The sequence below is a fragment of the Heterocephalus glaber genome, unplaced genomic scaffold, assembly GCF_053883595.1.
Source record: "Heterocephalus glaber isolate CG9 unplaced genomic scaffold, H.glaber_assembly_v1.0 deba00000546, whole genome shotgun sequence".
NCBI classification, from domain to species: domain Eukaryota; kingdom Metazoa; phylum Chordata; class Mammalia; order Rodentia; family Bathyergidae; genus Heterocephalus; species Heterocephalus glaber.
Window position 1 is genome coordinate 32,975,183 of NW_028258147.1, and position 13,551 is coordinate 32,988,733.

The window sequence follows — 13,551 nt, forward strand, 5'->3', positions numbered from 1 at the left end:
CACGGGGACTGTCGTTGGAGGTGCCTGCTTGGCCAAGCTGGTGGCTGGTGGGCATTAATATGTTCTGTCTAAGGACTACTTTTCATTTTCTTAATGATGTGTTTTAAAGTTCAAAATTTTGATGGAATCTCATTTATCAATTTTTTTCTGTCATACATCATGTGTTTTGTATCCTAGGAAATTCTTGCCTACTTTAAATTCATGAACATTTTCCCTTATAATTTCTTCCTAAAGTTTTATAGTCTTTCATATTTAGGTTCATAGATCCTTTCAAGTTATTTTTATATATGGAAATAAAGGGTTGAGGTTAACTTTTTAAATATGTATACCAGGTATTCTAGTACCATTTGTTGAGAACGCTATCTTTTCCTCTGCTCTTCAGTTGAGTTTATGTTCTATAAAATGTTAATGTTAAATAATCTTTCAAAAATCAGTGGATCATATAAATGTGGTTTTATTACTAGATTCTCTGTTTTCTTTTATTAAATTCTTTTATTGGTACATTGTAGGTATACAACACAATTACATTTTTCATTAGGACTTGTACCTTTACATAATGTATTTTGGTTCTTATTTTTTCCCCATTCCTAGCCCTTAGATTCTCTGTTTTATTCCATTGATCTATATGTCTTTCCTTATGCCAGCATTCATTGCTGTAGCTTTAGAGGAAGTCTTAAAATTAGGTAATAAAAGTCTTCCAACACTGTTATTTTTTTTTCTTTTTTCTTTTCTAGGTCCTCTGTATACCTACATAACTTTTAAATTTCAATATCCAATTCTTCATTTATAGCAAGTAAACATAGACCTGAATTTTTATATATACCTTGTGTTTTCTAATCCTGCTAAATTCAAATACAATTTTGGGGGGTTCCTAGAGATTTCCTAGTATTTTCTCTGTAGATGATCATTTCATCTACATATAAAGATTTTACTTCTACCTTGCCAATCTTATGTTATTTGTTTATTTTTATATTTTCGTTTGGGCCTATGTTTCAAAGTTTAATGGAGAGATGAAGAGTAGGTATATCTTCCCTTGTTCCCCACATTAGGGAGAAAACATTGTATCTTTTCAATTCATATAAGGTGTTTTTGCTAGAAGTATGGAGTACATGTCTTTTATCTGTTGAAAAGGTTCTGTTCTACTTCTAAGTTTCCTGATAGCTTTCACCATGAACAGCTGTAGAATTTAGTCCAATTCCTTTTCTGCAACTACTGATAGGATCATATGACTTTTTCCTTTCCTCTGTTAAAACAATGACTTATGGGTGTAGACCTTCCAGTGCTGGACCAACACTGCCATCCCTATAATAAAACCACTTTCTACATACTGCCAGATCTGACTGCTAATAGTTTGTTTTGTTAAACAAATTTTTATCTATGTTCATACTTTTTTCTTCTGTTCTATTATCTTTATCCAGTTTTAGTATTTGCACAATGTTGATTTCTTAAAATGAGGGAAGAAGTGTTCCTTCTTTTTTCTGCTTTAAATGTTTGATATAATGAATCAGTTAAAATGTATATGAGCCTGTTGTTGTCATATAGGTAGGTTTTCAATATACTTTCTTTAATAAGTGCTATTCAAATTTTATATTTCTTCCAGAGTCAGTTTCATTAATTTGTCTTCCAAGGTACTTCTTAGAAGTTGTCAAATTTGTTTCAAAAAAGATTTTTGTAATATGCTCTCTATATCCCTTTAAGTTTTGTAAAATCTGTGGTAATGTCCTCTAAATCTTGATATTGAAATTTAAAAATGTATAATTGATATTGTGTAATAGGAAAAAAAGGTCTAAGGGAGTAGGGGAAGTGGGAGGGGTAGGGGAAAGGAAAGAAGGGAAAAGAAAAAATATGAGAAAAGGAAAAAAATGGAAACACAGTCTTTGTAAATAGGGAAGGGTGGAGGGGGAGAAGGGAGGGCAGGGGAATAGGGAAAAAGTAAGAGCCAAGATACATCATGTAAAGGTACAAGATCCCAATGATGAATGTAGCTATATTTTATACCTAAAATGTACCAATAAACTTAATGGAAAAAAATTGAATGACTTTCTGGGAGGAAATCAGGTAATATGTGTGGGGAACAGGGGAAGGGGACGTTACCAGAACCTCTGAAGTAAGTCCTTGTCTCCTGTGAGCCACAGCAGCACACGACGAATTACAGGAAAGGTAGACAAATGAGACTGAGAAGAAGCTGAGCTTTGGGTCTGATCAGTGCTGCTCTGAGCAGCAAAGACAAAAGACCCCTAGCTTGCAGCACTTTTTATTCAGTACATGGGGAAACAGATGTAACAAGTGAAATGCAGAGTTCAGTACTTCACATTGGGATAAACAAGGTGTAACAAAAGACTAGGGGGCAGTGGAAATCTAAGAACAGTGAGGAACTATGCAGATGAAGATTTGGTTCCTCCCTGGCCTCTCCCAAAGGTGTGGTCTTGTCCTGGAGATTACAGCATCGGGGATCACTGAGGTCTCAGTTGTGACCCGAGGCCAAAATGCAATTATGTCTGGAATGTCCTAGCTAGGCTGTAGGCAGGAGAGCTAGGCCTACTCAAATGATTTTTCCCTCATATTATGTAGCATTGCTCCCAACAAATATGTATTATAGGATTAAATGATGTTTAGATAACTCAATAATTTTGTATCTAGAAAATGATGAGAGACAAAGATGAATGTGTAAGAATATTTATTACACTATCATCTTGAAGAGCTTACTATACAAATGATTAATAATGTCTATATGATGAGGTCCCACTGCTCCCAGCCCAGAGGAAGGGGCTTCGGAGCCACCATCCCACTGCTCCTAGCCCAGAGGAAGGGGCTATTGGGCTGCCTTCCATCCTGCCACTTCTGGCCCAGAGGTTGGGGTTTCTGAGCCTCTGTCCCACCTCTCCCAGCTCAGAGGAGGTGAGCGGTGTGGGCTCCAACAGCATCCCCCCCAGGCCAAAATGAGAAGACATGTAAATAAGTCTCAAAACCAGACTTCCAGATCACCTACAGCAACCCCAAAAGGAAATGAGATGGAACACTCTGATACTCAACCACCTGGACCCACTGAACTGGCAACAAAAGACGATCTGGAAAAAATGAAATCAGAAATAATTTCTCAGATAATGGCAGAGATTGTGCTTGTAGTGCAAGACATGATTAATAAATATAGAGAGGAGCTGAGGAACATGATGGAATCCCAACATAGGAAACAAATGGAATCCATAAAACAGATGCAAATAGATTTCCAGGAGATCAAAAACTCCATTGAGGGTTGGGGATTTAGCTCAGTGGTTTTGCCACCTGCTGCACAAGCGCAAAGACCGGAGTTCAATCCCTGGTACCAAAACACACACACACACACATACACACACACAAAAAAAACTCCATTGAAAGTCTACACAGCAGAATGAGCCAATGTGAGGACAGAATTTCAGATATAGAAGATAAGATTGCAATTGGTGACCAGGAAAAAAAAATTGCTTCAAAATTGTAAGGGAACCTGAGAAATCAATCCAGCAGCTGCTAGATGATGCAAAGAAGAATAACATAAGACTGATTGGAGTCAAAGAAGAAACAGGAGTGAGTGCGGATTACATAAATAAAAACTCTTCACAGAAATAATGGCAGAAAAACTTCCCAAGCAGGGTAAAAGAACTTGACATACAGATAAGTGAGGCATATAGGACTCCAAAGAGCCTTGATCAAAAAAAAATCTACACACAGGCATATAATTGTTAAGATTCCAAAACCCAACAGAAGAACAAAGTTCTATAAGCAGTTAGAGAAAAGAAACAAATCACATACAAAGGAAAGCCCATCAGAATTACAGCAGACTTCTCAACACAAACCATCAAGGCAAGAACAGCTTGGAGTGACATATTCCAAGCTCTGAAAGAAAACAGCTTCCAATTCAGATTGATGTACCCTGCAAAACTATCTTTCAAAATTGTTGGAGAAATAAGATACTTTCATGACAAAGAGCACCTTAGGAACTTCATGAATATCAAACAGCACCCCAAAAATTTTACACAATATCCTAGGAACAGACACTGAGGATCACAACCCCAGGAAGCAAAGCAGAATGAACCCATCTGGTGAAACAAGAAACTAAATGTAAAAGGGGAGAACCCCCCAAAAAGAAAAAGTCATGACAATGATAAGTCAATATGTTTCAGTTATAACCATCAACGTTAATGGTCTCAATTTACCAATTAAAAGAAATAGACTGGCAGAATGGGTCAAGAAGCAAGATGCAACAATATGCTGCATACAAGAAACACACTTAATTCAAAAGGAAACTCATAGACTGAAAGTTAAAGGGTAAAAAACAATACTCCATGCAATGGGAACCCCCAAAAAAGTAGGAGTAGCTATCCTCTTTGCAGATCAAGTAGTTTTCAAACCAACTCTGATTAAGAGAGACAAAGAAGGACACTGTCAGGTAAAAGTGCCGAAGACCAAGACCAGACCAGGCCACAACAAGCCTTTATTAGGGGACTAGATCTACTGGGCTGTCTCTGAACAAAGGAGAGACAAAAGCAACATGGCCGGGGCAGGGAGAGTCTTTTATAGAGACAGGGGTGTGGTTCATAGGGGCTGAGGCGGGGTTGAGTGAGGTAGTGATCAGGGAGTGGAGGAGCCGTGGCGTTACTAGATGGTAGGAGGTGAGCGAGTATTAGGTTACTCTCTAGGTGGGACCAGGGGCATGCTGGGAAGAAGGGTTTGTTCTTTGGTGGGAGCAACAATCTTGGCATGACATCACACAGGGGAGGGGGCAAGGCACCATAGGAAGAGGGCAGCTACTATACATAATGGCTGCTGAGGTAGTGGAAGACCTATCAGACACTACATCCTTGTAAAGGGAACAATCCAACAGGAAGACATGACAATCATAAATACATATGCACCAAACACTAGTGCACCCTACTATATAAAACAAATACTAACGGACATGAAAAGTCATATGTGCTCTAACACAATTGTAGTGGGGGACCTCAATACCCCACTGTCAGAAATAGACAGATGACCTAGACAAAAAATAAGTAATGAAATATTAAAACTCAATCAAACTCTTGAATACATCAACTTAACAGATGTTTACAGAGTGTTCCACCCCACCAAATCAGAATACACATTCTTCTCAGCTGCACATGGGTCATTGTCCAAAATAGACCACATATTCATGCATAAAACATGTTTAAGTAAGTGCAAAGGAATTGAAGTTATCCCCTTGTATATTATCAGACCATAGTGTGATGAAATTGGAGGTCCATAGCAAAAGAAACAGCAAAAATTTCATAAACACATGGAAATTGAACAACACACTTCTGAATAACCAATGCGTCACAGAGGAAATTAAAGAAGAAATCAGGCAGTTCCTTCAATTAAATGCAACAATGACAATACAACATATCAGAATCTATGGGACACAATGAAAGCAGTCTTACAAGGGAAATTCATAGCAGTGAATTCATGTATTAGGAAACCAGAACAAGCCCAATTAAACAACCTGATGCTGAACCTCAAGCTTCTAGAAAAAGAAGAGCAGGACAAACCCAAAGCTCATACAAGGGAGGAAATTATAAAGATCAGAGGAGAAATCAATGCAATGGAGACTAAGAGAATGACACAAAAAATCAATGAAGCCAAGAGTTGGTTCTTCGAAAGAATCAACAAAATTGACAAACCCTTAGCCAACCTTGTCAGTTTAAAAAAGGAAAGAAAAGGTCCAAATCCATGCAATTAGGAATGAAAAGGGTGAAATTACAACAGACCCAGCAGAAATCCAGAGGATCATCAATACCTACTTCCAGAAACTGTATGCCAATAAGATGGAAAACAAAGAAGAAATGGACAGATTCCTAGATAAATATGAATTACCAAAGTTGAATGAAGAAGACCTAAAAATTCTAAACAACCCAATATCAACCAATGAAATTGAAAATGTAATTAAAAACATCAACTAAGAAAAGCCCAGGCCCTGATGGCTTCACTGCTGAATTCTACAAGACATTTAGAGAGGAACTACTGCCATTACTCTTTAAACTCTTCAAAGAAATTGAAAGGGAAGCAATACTCCCAAATTCATTCCTGGAAGCAAGTGTCACCTTGATCCCCAAAGCAGAGAAAGATCCAACTGAAAAGGAGAACTATAGGCCAATCTCACTAATGACCAGAGATGCAAAAATCCTTAATAAGATACTGGCAAATAGAATGCAGAAGATCATCAAGAAGATCATACACCCTGATCAAGTGGGATTCATCCCAGGGATGCAGGGATGGTTCAATATACAAAAATCAATCAATGTAATACACTATATCAATAGAGCCAAGGACAAAAACCATATGATCATCTCCATAGATGCAGAAAAAGCATTTGACAAAATCCAACATGCATTTATGATAAAAACCCTACAAAACATTGGAATAGGTGGTCTCTACCTCAAACTGATAGAAACCATCTATGAAAAACAAACAGCCAGTATCATACTAAATGGTCAAAAACTGAAATCCTTCACACTAAAATCAGGAACAAGACAAGGATATCCACTATCACCACTCTTGTTCAATATAGTTTTGGAAACATTAGCCACAGCAATTAGACAAGAGAAAGAAATAAAAGGAATAAAGATAGGAAATGAAGAAGTCAAATTGTCATTATTTGCAGAAGACATGATACCATATATTGAAGACCCCAAGAACTCCACCAAACTTAATAACCAAATTCAGTCAAGTAGCTAGTTACAAGGTCAACACACAAAAGTCAATAACTTTCCTTTACAAATATAACAGACTCATTGAGAGAGAAATAGGGCAAATAATTCCTTTCACAATAGCATCTGAAAAACTGAAATACCTAAGAATCAACGTAATGAAAGTAATCAAAGACCTCTTCTCTGAAAACTATGGCACTCTGAAAAGAGAGATTGAAGATGATATCAGAAAATGGACAGACATTCCTTCCTCCTGGGTAGGAAGGATCAATATAGTGAAAATGGCCATACTTCCAAAACTGCTATATAGATTCAATGCAATTCCAATTGAGATCCCAGCAGCATACTTCATGGACCTTGAGAAAACAATCCAAAAATTCTTTTGGAACAAGGAGAGACCCAGAATAGCAAAAGCAATTCTAGGTAACAGAGCCATGGCAGGGAGTATCACAATCCCCAACCTGCAACTATACTACAAAGCTACTGTGATTAAAAAAAAAAACAGCATGGTACTGGCAAAGAAACAGACCTGAGGACCAGTGGTATACATTAGAAGATGTAGAAACAATGCCAGACACACTCAGCCATCTCATCTTCAGTAAAAGAGCCAAACACCCTCACTGGAGGAAAGATAGCCTCTTTAATAAATGGTGCTGGAAAAATTGGGCTTCAACTTGCCAAAGATTAAAACTAGACCTGTATCTCTCACCATGCACTAAACTAAAATCAAAATGGATTAAAGATCTAAATAAACTCTGAACCAGTTGGAACAGAGGTTAGGTAGAACCCTTGAAGACATCGGTGTAGGAAAAGATTTTACGAACAAAACCTCAGTTGTCCCTGAACTAGCGCAAACAATCAACAAGTGGGATCTCTTCTTATTAAAAGGCTTCTGCACAGCAAGAGAAACCACCAGCAGCGTGAAGAGACAACCCGCAATGTGGGGAAAAGTCTTCACCTGCTTTTCCTCAGACAAAGGTCTACTGTCTCGAATCTATAACGAACTTAAAAAGATCAGACCTCCCAAATTTAAAGACCCAATCAAAAAATGGGCATCTGAAATGAACAGACATTTCTCAGACAAAGAAGTAAAAATAGCAAAGAAATACATGAATAAATGTTGAACATCACTGGTCATTTGAGAGATGCAAATGGAAACAATGCTGAGATTCCACTTCACTCAAGAATGAATGGCTGCTATCATGAAATCAACCAATAACAAATGCTGGCGGGGCTGTGGGGAAAGAGGAACCCTGCTCCACTGCTGGTGGGAGTGTAGACTGGTGCAAGCAGTGTGGAAATCAGTATGGAGATACCTCAAAGAACTAGGACTGGAAGTCCCATTTGACCCCGCTATTCCACTGCTGGGCATCTTCCCCAAAGAATTAAAAGAATCATACCAGAGTGATATATGTGCACCCATGTTCATAGCAGCACAGTTTGTAATAGCTAAAACTTGGAAACAGCCCAAATGCCCAACAATTAGAGACTGGATAAAGAGAATGTGGTTTTTTAATAAAATTGAGTACTACTCAGCCATCAAAAATGAGAAATTAGAGACATTTATAGCTAAGTGGATGCACATTGAGGCGATACTCTTAAGTGAAATGAATAGGACACACATGTATAAATGCTGAATAGTTTCTCTGGTGTGAGAAACTGAAAGTGTAAATAAGGACTAAAATGTATAATAGGTAATGTGAAATAGGAAGAAAAGCGGCAAAGGGGAAGGAAGTGGGAGGGCTAGGGGAAAGGATAGAAGGGAATGGGATTAATATGTGAAAATGGAAAAATGGAAACAAAGTCTTTGTAAATAGGGAGGGATGGAGGGGTTGAAGGGAAGGCTGGGCAAGGGTGAAAAATAAGAATCAAGAGAGACTATGTAAAGGTGCAAATTTCCAATGATGAATGTCATTATTTTGTATACCTAAAATATACCAATGATTAGAATGAATAATTGGTAATGCAAAATAGGAAGAAAAGGTCCAAAGGGTAAGGGGTAGTGGGGAGGGACAGGGGAAAGGAAAGAAGGGAAAGGAAAAAATGATGAGAAATGGAAATAAAATCTTTGTAAATAGGGAAGGGTGGAGGGGGTGAAGAGAGGGCTAGGAATGAGGAAAAAATTAGAACCAAGATGCATCATGTAAAGGTACAAGTTCCCAATGAGAAATGTAAGTGTGTTGTATACCTAAAATGTACCAATAAAAGAATTGAAGTAATGAAAAATAAATAAATATTTTTTTCTTAGAAGAGGAAGCATAAGCAGCCCTGAGCATGTAAAAAGGTTTTCCACCCTCATTAATAAGAAAAGAAATTCAAATTTGAGCCTCCACAAGATAAAATTTCATGCTTACTTGAGTGGTAAAATTGATGAAAGTATCAGTTTCCAAGAGTTGATCAAGATATAGAGTAAGGAGAATACTTAATACATTACTAAGAGGAATGTAATCTGGTCTGACAACTTTGGGAAACACCTTAGCCTTATTCCTTAGTAACATGACCATGTGCATGTTCTGTGTTCTATAACTCAGTGGTTCCTCTCCAGCTATATTCTCCAGAATAGCTCTTGCTGTTTTGGATCACCAGGCAAGGACGAAACTGCATCACCTCACCCAAATATCTGTCAGCTGAAGAATGAGCAAGATGTAGCATTATGGTCTCAAGGTGGATCCATTTTTCTACAAATGACTTAAGTTTATTCTTCTTTACAGCAAAGTAGTAGTCCATTGTATATAGATACCACATTTTCTTTATCCATTCATCTACTGGTAGACATATAGGCTGTTTCTAAGACAGCTGCTGTGAGTTGTGCTGCTATAAACGGGTATGCATACATCACTGTGGTATGATGTCTTCAACTCTTTGAGGAAGATACCTAGAAAGGAAATAGCTGGGTCAAAGAGAATTTCTATTTTTAGTTTTTTGAGGAACTTCCATGCTGATTTCTGTATCAGTTTACACTCCCACCAACAATGAAGAAGGACTCCTTTCTCCCCACAGCTTCACCAACCTTTGTTATTTGTTGATTTCTTGGTGGTAGCTATTCTTTCTGGGGTGAGAAGTAATCTCAGTGTTGATTTAATTTGCATTTTTGGAATGGTCAGTGATGTTGAACATTATGTCATATATTTATTGACCATTTGTATTTCTTCATCTGAGAAGTATCTCTTCATTTCAGGTGCCTATTTTTTGGTTGGCTCTTTAAATTTGGAGGGTTCTAATTTTTTAGAGTTGCTTTGTCCTGTGCGAGTTTTGCTTCGACACTCCCCATTTAGGCAGATCTTCCCAGAAGTAAACTTCCTTATTCTTCTGGGCTCTGATAACTCACACAAGGCCAGCCCTCCACCCATCTTAGGCTCTGATTTCTCACCAAAACACTGCTCTGCTGGGCCACCTTCCTAGGTGCTGACTTTCTGCTCTGGGCCATCTTGACTCCTCCACTCTGCCACCATAGACATCTACCTTTCTCTGCCCATATAATGGTTTTAGGACTGAGTTGTTTGAAAATGAAAGAGAAAGAAAGAGGAGGTAAAGTAAGAATGGAAAAAAGGAAGAGTTGATTTATCTTATTTCACATTACTAGTCCTGGCTATCCATCAGAATTACTTAGTGAGCTTTTAAAATGACTGATGCTGGGCCCAGGGATTTACCTTAGTGGCACCGCACCTGCCTCACAAGCACAAGGTCCTGAGTTTGATTCCCCGGTACTGCGGGAAAAAAAAAAGAAAAAAAAAAAAAAAGACTGATCCTTGGCCCTATCCCTAGAGACATATCATCATCCAGCAAAGGTCTTGAGCATGATTTTAGCTTTGTTGGGGTATAACTGATACACAAAATATTGTATACTTTAATGTTCACATCTTGATGAATTTGGATATGTGCAAACATCTGTGGTTCCATCACCACAACCAAGTTACAAGACATCCATTTCTTCCCCCCAAAATAATATTTTAATTTTCAAAAGATAATAAAATAAATGATGACTCTGCAAGCAGAAGAATTTAGGAGCACTGGTTAGTTGGCCAGGACTGTTAAAACAAAGCACCACAGGCTGGGGGCCTTAACACAAGTTCATTTCCTCAAGATTCTAGAGGTTGCAAATCTAAGACCAAGATGTGTCATCATGGCTGGCTTCTTCTGATTAATAAATGCCTGTCTCCTGGTGTCTTCACATAGTCTCCCTCTGTATATGTCTGTGGCCAACTTTCTTCTCTTACAAGGTCACCAGTCATCTTAAATTAGCACGTGCCCTAATGACCTCCTTTTAACTTAATCACCTCATAAACACCCTACTTCCAAATGCAGTCTTATTATGAGAGCTGGGACTTTAACACATGAATTTGGGTGACATATAATTCCACAAGTGACAGCCACTTAGATCACACAGAGATTTTAACACTTGTCCTGGTGTTTCTATTTATTCCTTTTGTATTGTAGGTGGTTTTTCTCCCAGACTTCTTAGCTCTTTGACCTAAAACTCTTGTCTGGTAAACATTTTTTCATCAAGGTTGACATTTATTAATAATCTTCTGTGATATCTCTTTAAATGTTTTCTATCCTACCAAATCCAAGTAATTATGCTCCCAAGCAAAACTGAAACCCACTGTGTCTGTATTCCTACTTCCTCATTTTGCAAGGGAACCTTTCTCTCAGAGAGAGAGCGAGAGCGAGAGAGAGAGAGAGAGAGAGAGAGAGAGAGAGAGAGAGAGAGAGAGAGAAAGAGAGAAAGAGAGAGAGCACAACAGAAATTAGACAACTTCATCACTTCAGGGCTTAGTGTTGTTGCCCTTGTTTTTATTAAAGGATCTTTAGAATTGTATGTCTCCTAGCCATCAAAAGAGAAATAAGAAAGCAACGTTAAAATGGCCAGATTCAAGTTTCAGATGTAAGAAGAAAACGTTTTCAGGAAATTTCTGGTAAGTTCCCAAGTCATTAAAACTTTATTTGTTACATGTATGAAGGGACAATATCTCTTAATGCAACAGCTGTATTTTGTACTAATACATGTTTTTGTATAAACTCTTACTTGCAAAAAACATTAAAATAATTAGAAATTTCAGTGTTATTAAATGCACATTAGTATATTTAAGTGACAATTGTAAGTGCTTTTCTGGAAAGAACGGTACCATCAAGTGTAATTAGAATGGTGAGAACTAATAAGTATAGTGAGAGGGTTTCTGGTCTCCGCTGATGGCCAGGGTGGAAAGAGGGTAACAAAACAGTACAAAGGAATTTAAGCCTAAAAGATTGTGACGGCATCTCTGGTCCTGTGTAAATATGCAAAATGCTGCCTTCATAACTTAAGATAGTATTAAAAGTTCTGCACTTCATCAGAGATAACACCCCCCAGAGGATAGCTATTCTTCTATTTAATCTTTCATTCACATCTACTGCACTTCATACAGCAATCTGATTTAAAGTCGAAGTGAGGAAAACGAAACTAATTTGCTCTCGTGTGGCTTCAGTTCCTCAAAGCGCCACTAGAGGGCGGGAAGCCGTTCTAGGCTGCACCGAGGACTGCGAGAGTCTGCCCCTTGAGCAGCAGTTAAGAGCATGACAACTCCTCAGGGCAAGGGTCATGTGCGGCTCTGCCTAGAGTATTCTGTGGTGCGGAGGGACTCCCATTCTTATCCCCAAGGGTTCTGCTGACTTGGCACTTACTTGTTCAGTATCAAAGAGAGAAAACTGGAGTGTTCTCTTGAGAATGGTGTCCTGCAGCAGCTGTTTTCAATAATTAATATTACTAAGAAAATTTATATTCACAGTTGTTTCAAAACAGGAAGCTGAGAACCTCCAGGAAGCCAAGAATTATACATCAAGGTATTCTCAGAATTTATCTCCCAGTCTTGATCTTTACTTACTTCCAACATTACATAAGCAGATGCTCTTAAAATTCATAAAGCACAGGGCCAAAGATATAGCTCAGTGGCGCCCACACCTGTCTCGCAAGTGCAAGGTCCTGAGTTCAATCCCCGGTACTGAAAAAAAAAAAAAATCATAAAGTGCAAACTATTTTAAAAGCTTTACTGAATAGGTTCAAATTACTGGATAGTGTGTTCATAACTGGTATCTTGTTAAAGAGGCAGGGTTGAAAAATTAGGGACATTATGAAAGGTTAGAAGGTATCACTGAAGAGTTTAGTATATCACATTGAGCTAAGACATTGTCAATTTTTCTATTTAATAGAGGAAGAGACTCTGGATTTGAGGACTAAATGTTAGCTCCCCTATCTATTGGTAGGGTCTAAGCAAAAGTAGTACTACCATGCAGTGAGATGGTGCTAGGCTCAATTTGCAGCAAACCCTGCCCTAGACAGACCCAGAAGTCACTGCCCAGAGGTCACAGAGCTGTTAAGGAAAGCGTTGCCACTGGACTGCTTCGTTTCTAGAATGCTAGGTCCTTTTGGAATTGCTGTCTTCACTGGTCAAGAGAGAAAAATCTGGGATCTTCCCACTCAGTCTTTAGACTATCCAGAGAGAGGGTAGATGGTTACTTTGCCAAAAGAGGACTCTGGCTGAAAGGAGGTGCGACTTCTGACCTGATCAGGGTGTGTGTGGGTGTGTGTGTGGAAAATGACAATTCCTTCACCAGGAAATAAGCTCCTAGGGCAAAGGCAGCAGGTGATAATAGCAAAGGAACTGAGACTCCAACAATAAGGACTGTGAGTGACACAGCAGGAAGCTCATGTGTGTTATGAAACTGGGTGCTTACAGAGACAGCAGGATAAGACATGTTTATTAATTTTCCTTCCCTTATCATAAAACTTCTTTTTCATTTTTGTGATCAGTTGATTAGATCTGGTCTAATGAGTGGCTCATTCCCTAGATTACTGTCTGGGATTCTGGTAAAGTAATTA

At 38.4% G+C, this 13,551-nt stretch overlaps 1 protein-coding gene across 8 annotated transcripts in view; it reads left to right on the forward strand.

The window, feature by feature from the left end:
* The first annotated feature begins 11,317 nt into the window (after positions 1–11,317).
* LOC101717834 (sterile alpha motif domain-containing protein 9) overlaps positions 11,318–13,551 on the forward strand; it is a 52,209-nt gene continuing 49,975 nt past the window's right edge. For 7 of the 8 annotated variants that reach the window (XM_087204720.1, XM_087204719.1, XM_087204718.1 and 4 more), the window contains exon 1: positions 11,325–11,611. The gene's annotated coding sequence lies outside the window, so the exon portion shown is untranslated. Of the gene's footprint in view, positions 11,612–13,551 lie in introns of all 8 variants that reach the window. The other variant, XM_004862358.3, reaches the window with a different exon arrangement.